Consider the following 9,803-nt stretch of genomic DNA (forward strand, 5'->3'; position numbering starts at 1 on the left):
AGACCATGCCCACCGAGAAAGGTTCAGATATACTATTCCAAAGGAAAATCTGGACATCGTTTACCCAAAGAAGTGGAAATGATTCTGGGCAGGCAGAAATAACCGATGACTGCAGACACGTCCCATGTCCAATGTCATTTAGAACATTATAAAAGCTCTTTCAAATAAGATCAACTTTCTGAGCTGTTAAATTGTATTTATTTTTGATGCACTGTGGTAAATGCGTGGATGGGCAAAATGCGGCATCTAGGAGAGTGGCGAGTCATCTTTTTATTCTCCGTATGTAAACACTGGAAGTCATGGCAAGCATAACTTGTGGTAAAATAATATCACCAAAAGAATTCTCTTTGCTTAAAGCAAATTTGAAAAGGGCTGATTAATGCACTACAAAGCATCTTAAAATCAAGCATTTTGTTCTTGTTTCCTGTGCTGTAAGAGCCTGAGGAACTTCAAGAATAAAGACCTTCATATTGTGGAGAATTCGAAATAGAAAACAAATTTAGTGATAAGTCATAATAACCTAGTTATAAAAAAGTAACAGTAATTTAGCTCTAATGTTTAGTCACCATTACAGAAGTAAATACTCTTTTATTTCTATTCTCTTCAGGTGTTGTCAGAATCCCTGTCCCCACTCCCTCCTCAGGAAATTAGACACAAGTTGAACATATGCCTTGGTGGCTGTCACCATGGGAAGGCAGAACATCGATGGTGGGGGAGAACCTGGCAGCCTTGAATGGTAAAATGGATGCAGTTGTACAAGTAAGTCATTAACAGGGCAGATGCCAATTTGTTGAGAACTGCCTTATTAACTAGAGAGAACCTAGAATCAAAAGTTCAATTTGGATGAGTTCATTACTCACCTCAAGAGAAAAATACAGGAAAAAAAGCATTAAGTTGTATTTCACTAGAAGCTGGAAGCTAGAAGCCAGATGATATGATGGGTGGTGACCAAACGGCAGCACAATACCCTTGCCACGAATTAATTAAGTGAATAAACAACCAAAGGTGTTTATTAAAACCAATCAACAAATTTGGTTAATATGGCCTGGGATAGAGCTAAAACTGAAAGTGATAGTCCCCAGAGTAATGAAAAATCCCAGATTAAACAGTTCAGTTAATGATCCACATGACAGAAAAAAGCATCTGTGCTAATTTTAAACTAAAGTAGAGCGGAGAGTGGAGAATAGGAAAATAAGGAGAAAAATTGGAACTTTGAAGTCAGACAGATTCGAAGTCAATTTTTCACCACTTACTAGGCATAACCTTGGTGAAGTTTTGCATTCTTTCCAATTCTCAGTTTCTCTTTTTTTAAAATAGGGAACAATTTATGACAGTATATACCTCATAAATTGTTCTAAGGATTAAATGAGAAAGTGCATGAGAGATATTTAGTACAATACCTGGAATATAGTAAGTGCTAATTAATTTTCAGTGACTATTACTATTATTATTCATTCTAAGGTGAGTTCTTTGAAGAAAAGGATGAACCATCAAAATAACTTTGTTTTAGGGAAGCAGGATTAGAGACAAACTGAGCGGGTTCAAAGGGTTCAAAATCTTGACAGTAAACTTGCAAGCATAAATCAAGATGGTTCCGACTAGATTCTGCAGCAAAGAAGGAACAGTTTCCCTCCAAGGGGATGAGGGTCAGCCTTGCATCCTTTTGTAAAATCAGAGATTGTGGTGTCTTGTTCACATCTGTACCATGTGTGTCTGTATCCCAGCACACTTGTGGAATGAAAGGAAGAATGCTCTAGGACACACTCGTGAGGACATATGTCCCCTCCAAAATCATGAAATGATTCTGTAAGTGTCAGAATTTAATAGACAACCCGTAGTTTCTAGAAAAGGAGCGATTATGATAACAATACCCATTTCCCTAAAGGATCGTTGTGTCTGAATGAAACGGCCTAGCAGCATAAGGAACCCTAGAAATTGTGAGTCATTGTGTTACTCTCAGTTTCTATGCTTCTGTTGCTTCTAGAATACTGGAGCTTTGTGCAAAGATAAGGCAGAATGGGCTATGAGGCTGGGGTCAGATTCAAAGTATGATTCATTTTCAAATTCAAATCAAATGAGTGTATACTCAGTCTCCACAAATCAAAGCTACTTCAGGTAGCTTTAAGTACTTGGGCTTGTTTCCCTTGTTGTTGCCTGTTGTGGTTGCTGTTGTTTAGCATTACTGTGGTGTACCTTCTCTCCATGTTCGAAGCTCCTACTGGCTGCCATTTGGGAACATTATTTAAATGTGCATTGACACTGTTTTCATATAAAACAGTGACAACAACAAATTTTAATCCATCTACTTTAACATTTAAAAAGATCATATACATTGGAAAGCAGTATACAAAGACATAAAAAAAAAAGTCAATTAGCTCTTAACACACAGCTAAATGCTGCCTAAATAAGGTTTAACAGTGGTTAGTGATTGAAACTGAACTATAAAGTTCAATAGGTTCCAATGACGTAGCTGTCACGTGATTTTTACAGGTGATATGCATGAGAAATGACGTCCTCTTTTAAATGCAGAGCCTATTCTATAACTACTAAACAATTAAATGTTGGCTTAAAATTATTGGGAAATAGAAGGATAAAAGAGAACATAGGTAAAAAAGACTAATATGATAAAATAAAAAATAGATGACAAATAAACATGAAATTGCAAGAAGTAAGGGTGATTAAAGGAGAGAATAAAGAAAAGTTTAATGGGTTTTTGCTGAACCTGCCTTTTGGAAGAGGAATGGTGAGATGAAGGGTTTGGGGAAGGGTAGGGAGGATCCTCTAGCCCTCCATATCAAAGAGAAACCAAGATTTTAAGCCCAGAGCCTAGAATTCTCTTGGGACTCTATACAGACCAGCATGCCACCGTAATTACAGAAGGTGTCATCTGACCAACCTCAGGCTGCAATGTTAGGCTAGTGGTGTGAAACAAAATTTTACTTTCTTAACATCCTTTAAATAGGTGTTACTTCCCTTAATAGCACTGCTGTGCTTGGTCAGGGAAGGAAGGATAAACCTAAATCCTCACTCAATAGCTTTAATAATGTTCCATCTATTATTTTTAAGTCTATACATTTTCCCATTTCTCTAAAATCCTCTAACTTCTTAAAGGCCTATAAGTTTACATAGTTTTTTTCCTTCTTACCTAGATGGTTACAGAGTATTTTTAATTTGTTTAAGTAGAAACACTGAATAGTTATTAAAAGTTCTTTAGATCTTGCCTTTAGAATGCATAATTTATATAATTCTAAATTTTAGTTATCTTATAATCAGGACAAAATTAATTTCCCTTTAATTTGTGTGGCGCCTAGTTTCCAGGGTTGTTGTTGTTGTTTTTGGTTATGACTGAATATCACAGCTAATATAGTGAGGAAGAAAAAACATATTTTGTGATCAAATCTAAATTTAATTTAAACGTTTTCCCTGGGGGTAAAATAAGGGATGAAAAATTAAGTTATACGTGCCTCTAATTCTGGTGACAGTTTAAATGGATGATATTTCAGTTTTGAATGAAGCTTGCATCTAATATCCAACATTTATTAAATAAATAAAGCAACCCTCCTAGAGAATAACAGAAATTAAGAGTAACGTTCTGCAAATAAAATGATGAATTAACTATTGCTAGTTACATTTATGTTTATATTCTTTTTTTTTTAAGATGATAACTACAGTCATAAATTGACTTGTATAGCACCTCAGTATAGCACCTCTTTGGGCCTTTCCACATGGTCCACTGACATCACTTATGATCATCTGTCCTTTCACCTTTAATCTATGTTGGGGTCTTGAGTTACTGCTCCTTCAGCATATTTATCAACATAAACTTTCATAGTTTTCCTGGTAGTCTGAGAAGAGGACTAACAGCCCTTGAGGCTTCTTAGGCTCTTAGACATCTATAGGATTCTTCCCTACCTCACAATAAAAATTGAGTGCTTGGGACTTCCCTGGTGGCACAGTGGTTAAGACTCTGTGCTCGCAACACAGGGGGCCCGGGTTCGATCCCTGGTCAGGGAACTAGATCCCACATGCATGCCGCAACTAAGAGTTCACATGCCACAACTAAGGAGCCTGCATGCCACAACTAATACCTGGCGCAATACCAAATAAGTAAATTTTAAAAAAATTACCAAAAAAAAATACCAAATAAGTAAATTTTAAAAAAATTGAGTGCTCTACCAGATTTTGGCTTTTATATCAACTCTCATGGACACAGAATGTAGATAATGGGGAAAGACTTTTTTCAGTACTACAAAGGGTATCTAATCTCTCAGGTTAATTTTGAAAAATATTTTGCATGTCTTATTTCTTTTTGTATTTTAAAAGACAATCTGGTGTTTTCTAAAATTGTCCACTTGACTCAGATAAGTCCTCTGTGTTTCATTACATTTTAGACTAGCTCATTGAAAGTGACAGAAAATGCCAAAGATTCAAAATCTCCCAAACACTTAAAGGTTGTAAGTTATTCGTATGATTATCTACTTGAGAATATTTTGGGGGGAAAGGCATAAAAGAAAGTACAGTGTGGTTAAAAACAAACAAACATACTTTAGGTTCAGAAAGAACTGGGTTTGAGTCCCTGTGCTGTCACACACTGGCTGTGTGACTTTAACTGGTTACTTAATGTCACTGACCTCCCTCTCCTCAACTGTAAAACAGAATAGTAAAACCTAGCTCATAGGGTTGATGTGCAGACTAAATAAGTTAAATGAAAAACACAAAAAATGCCCAATTTAGCAAATGACACAAGAACATGTTCAATAAATGGCAACCAATATTATTATTATTATTTTTTATAACGTATATCCTGTCTCCTTCCAGAAAGTGTCAGAAGCAGCCTTTTCTTTCTTTCTTTTTTTTTTTTAAAGAAGATGTTGTAGGTAGGAGTTTATTAATTAATTCATTTATTTTTGCTGTGTTGCGTCTGCATTTCTGTGTGAGGGCTTTCTCTAGTTGTGACAAGCAGGGACCACTCTTCATCGTGGTGCACGGACCTCTCACTATGGCGGCCTCTCTTGTTGCGGAGCACAGGCTCCAGATGCACAGGCTCAGTAGTTGTGGCTCACAGGCCCAGTTGCTCCGCGCCATGTGGGATCTTCCCAGACCAGGGCTCGAACCCGTGTCCCCTGCATTAGCAGGCAGATTCTCAACCACTGCACCACCAGGGAAGCCCGACAACCAATATTATTAAAAACATATTAAGAGAAGGAAGAAATATCTAAGGCAGGACTCTATTTATAATGTAGGCTACCACCATCTGGACAGTTTTTCCCAATTTCCTCTATCCAATCTTGGAAAAAAATTTTTTGGAGTAAGGATAAAAGCTTTCTATATATATATATATAAATATATACTTTTACACAAATATTAGAAAAAATTAATTTTAGTTTGGGAACAAAACACTCTGTGCATTAAAAGTGGTGCTTAAATCTTATTTTCAGATAGCTGTATGTGTTTAATGTTCCTTCTCTGCACTAAACTGAGAATGAAGGAAGATACTGAATCAAAGCACATAGCAAAATATAACCAGAAGCAGAATCAGAAGACACTGAAAGACAAAGGAAAACTGAACACTTCATTCCAATACCTTAAAACATTATTCTTAGTTTCCCTCTTAGGTCAGACAACAAAATACAAATGTGCTTAGTTTCAGGCTCAAGGTTGATCTCCTAAATGAAGCCAATAATAAATATCAGGAAAATTTAATAGATTAGCCTACCCTACATTGTATCCAGTAAGTTTTATGGGAGAAATTACCCCTCTTTGAGGAAAGGAGTAAAATGTTACTTCATTTCTAACACAATCACTAAAAATCACCTTGGAACTGGAGGCTTGTCAAATAGATATTCACCAACAAAATGAATTGCAAAGAGGCTGAACTGCTTGATTAAAATAAGAAGATGAAATTTTCAATTATTTGTAGAAGCTGCATTCACAGTATAACAAAAAACATTATTGCCACAAGAGAAATGCTTTCAAGAATCAGTGTTGGGAATTCCTTGTTGCCAGTGGTTAGGACTCATCAATTTCACTGCTGTGGCCCAGGTTTAATCCCTGGTTGGGGAACTATGATCCAGCGTAGTGAGGCCAAAAAAAAAAAAAAAGACTCAGTGTTCTTTCACTAATATAAATAACACTATTCAGATCATTTAGAATCCAAGAAAGAAAAGAACATTCAGATCATTTAGATCATTTAGTTCAGATCATTTAGAATCCAAGAAAGAAAAGAACATTATCAGTAACATCTGCTGTGATCAAAAGACAGCATGATCAAAAGACAGCAATGTCAAATTCTCTTTTCCTGAAGCCCTGACTGAGATGAACCATGATGTTCCCAGGATTAGTCACCTAAAGTGTTTCATAGTTCTTTATAGCATGTGAATTTTCTTAGATTAGTTCAAATTTACAAGGAGTTTCTACCTGAGTTATTCCTTAAGGGTTCTATGTAGAATTATTTACAGTGGAGTTGGTCTTTTTTCCCCAGAGTTGAGGCATCCTAGTGGCTTGAGAATTATTTCCTTAGAAATACTTCTCAGGGACTTCCCTGGTGGAGCAATGGTTAAGAATCTGCCTGCCATTGCCTGGGACATGGGTTCAGTTCCTGGTCCGGGAAGATCCCACGTCCCACAGAGCAACTAAGCCCATGCACCACAGCTACTGAGCCTGCACGCCTAGAGCCCATGCTCCGCAACAAGAGAAGCCCACGCTCGATGCAACTAGAGAAAGCCCGTGTGCAGCAACAAAGACTCAACACAGCCAAAAATAAATAAAATTTTAAAAAAAAGAATGACCACAAAATTTTAGGTGATAAGCAACTGCAAACCAAAACTCTATAATAGATATATACACAAAAAAGAAAAAGGAATCCAACATAACACTAAAGAGTCATCAAATCACAAGAGAAGAGAACAAAAGAAGGAGAAAGGGGAAAAAAGACCTACAGAAACATTCAAAACAGTCAACAAAATGGCAATAAGAACATACATATCAATAATTACCTTAAATATAAATGGACTAAGTGCTCCAACCAAAAGACATAGAGTAGCTGAATGGATACAAAAACAAGACCCGTATATATATTACCTACAAGGGACTCACTTCAGATGTAGAGACACATACAGACTGAAAGTGAGGGGATGGAAAAAGGTATCCCATGCAAATAGAAATCAAAAGAAAGCCAAAGTAGCAATACTTATATCAGACAAGATAGATTTTAGAATAAAGACTTTACAAGAGACAAAGAAGAACACTACATAAGGATCAAGGGATCAATCCAAGAAGAAAATATAACAATTGTAAATATATATGCACCCAACATAGGAGCACCTAAATATATAAGGCAAATATTAACAGACATAAAAAGAGAAATCGACAGTAACACAATAATAATAGGGGACTTTAACACCCCACTTACATCAATGGACAGATCATCCAGACAGAAAATCAATAAGAAAACACAGGCCTTAAATAACACATTATACAAATAGACTTAAATGATATATAGAGAGCATTCCATCTGAAAGCAGCAGAACACACATCCTTTTCAAATGCATATGGAACATTCTCCAGGACAGATCACATGCTAGGCCACAAAACAAGCCTCTGTAAATTTAAGAAAATTGAAATCATGTCAAGCATCTTTTCTGACAACAACTATGAGACTAGAGATCAACTACAAGAAAAAAATTGCAAAAAACACAAACACATGGAGGCTAAACAATATTCTACTAAATAACCAACGGATCACTGAAGAAATTAAAGAGGAAATTTTAAAGTACATAGAGACAAATGAAAATGAAAACATGATGATCCAAAACCTATGGGACACAGCAAAGGCAGTTCTAAGAGGGAAGTTTATAGCGATACAAACTTACCTCAGGAAACAAGCAAAATCTCAAATAAACAACCTAATAATTAGATGGGAGTAGAACCATTTACAAAGCTGGTAAACTGGGAGACTGTTAGTTTGAGAAGGAAAATAAAAGTTAATGTAAGGTGAGTCTTTCTGTGAAAAGAAATATTTTTAAAATACCTTTAAAAAATGAAAGCTCTATCAAGACTTTCCTTCTGAAAGTATGTTCTAAGTCTTTTTCTTTGGTACAGTGTTGTTTTAGTGTATCCTTCAGACTTCTTTTAAATTATTTATTACTTTGAAGTTTCTATAGATAATTATAATAAATCATAAATAAATAGTTACCACCCACTCTTACTGCAAAGGTGAGAATTTACAATCACATCAAAAAGTATAAAATACCTAGGAATAAACTCAACCAAGGAGGTGAAACACCTATACTCTGAAAACTATAAGACTTTGATGAAGAAAATTGAAGAAAGATATCCTATGTTCATGGATTGGAAGAATCCATATTGTTAAAATGTCCATGCTACCCATAGCAATCTACAGATTTAATGCAATCCCTATCAAAATACCCATGACATTTTTCACAGAATTAGGACAAATAATCCTAAAATTCATATGGGACTGCAAAAGACCCTGAGTTGCCAAAGCAATCTTGAGAAAAAAGAACAAAGCTGGAAGTATCATGCTCCCTCAATTTGGACTACACTACAAAGCTACAGTAATCAAAACAGTATGATACTGGCACAAAAACAGACGCATAGATCAATGGAACAGAATAGAGAGCCCAGAAATAAGCCCATGCACATATGGTCAATTAATCTATGACAAAGGAGGCAAAAATATCCAATGGGGAAGAGACAGTCTCTTCAGTAAGTGGTGTTGGGAAAACTGGACAGCTACATGTGAAAGAATGAAATTAGAACATTTTCTCACACCTAAACTCAAAATGGATTAAAGACCTAAATATAAGGCTGGAAACCATAAAATCCCTAGAAGAAAATGTAGGTAGTCCACTCTGACATAAGTCTTAGCAATATTTTTTTGGATCTGTCTCCTCCAGCAAGGAAAACAAAAGCAAAAATAAACAAATGGGGCCTAACTAAACTTAAAAGCTTTTGCTGAGTGAGGGAAACTATCAGAAAAATGGAAAGACAACCTACTGAATGGGACAAAATATTTTCAAATGATGTGTCTGATAAGGGATTAATATCCAAAATATATAAAGGACTCATAAACTCAATATCAAAAACCAAAGAACCCAATTAAAAAATGGGCAGAAGACCTGAATAGTCATTTTTCCAAAGAAGACTTACAGATGGCCAACAGGCACATGAAAAGATGATCAACATCACTATCAGGAAAATGCAAATCAAAACCATGATGAGTTATCACCTCATAGCTGTCAGAATGGCTATTGTCAAAAAGAAAACAGGTAATAAATGTTGGCAAAGATGTGGAGAAAAGGGAACCCTAGTACACTGTTGGTGGAAATGTAAATTGATACAGCCACTATGGAAAACAGTATGGAGGTTCCTCAAAAAACTAAAAATAGAAATACCATGCTATCCAGGAATTCCACTCCTGTGTATTTAACTGAAGAAAAAGAAAACACTAATTCAAAAAGATACATACACCCCCAATGTTCACAGCAGCATTATTTACAATAGCCAAGAAATGGAAGCAACCTAAGTATCCATCAACAGTGGAATGGATAAAGATGTGGTATATTTATATACACTGGAATATTAGTCATAAGAATGAAAATTTGCCATTCACAACATGGATGGACCTGGAGGAACTTAAACTTAATAAAGTAAGTCAGACAAAGACAAATACTGTATGTTTTCATTTATATGTGGAATCTTAAAAAATAAAACAAATGAACAAATATAACAAAACAGAAACAGACTCATAAATTCAGAGAACAAATTAGTGGTTACCAGTG

The 9,803-nt window shown here is 35.6% G+C and overlaps 1 non-coding gene across 1 annotated transcript; it reads left to right on the forward strand.

The window, feature by feature from the left end:
* The first annotated feature begins 3,941 nt into the window (after window positions 1-3,941).
* Window positions 3,942-4,014, forward strand: TRNAA-CGC (transfer RNA alanine (anticodon CGC)). Its single transcript has one exon. It is a non-coding gene; the product is annotated as a tRNA-Ala (tRNA).
* The last annotated feature ends 5,789 nt before the right edge of the window (window positions 4,015-9,803 follow it).

Source organism: Orcinus orca, chromosome 15, assembly GCF_937001465.1.
Source record: "Orcinus orca chromosome 15, mOrcOrc1.1, whole genome shotgun sequence".
NCBI classification, from domain to species: domain Eukaryota; kingdom Metazoa; phylum Chordata; class Mammalia; order Artiodactyla; family Delphinidae; genus Orcinus; species Orcinus orca.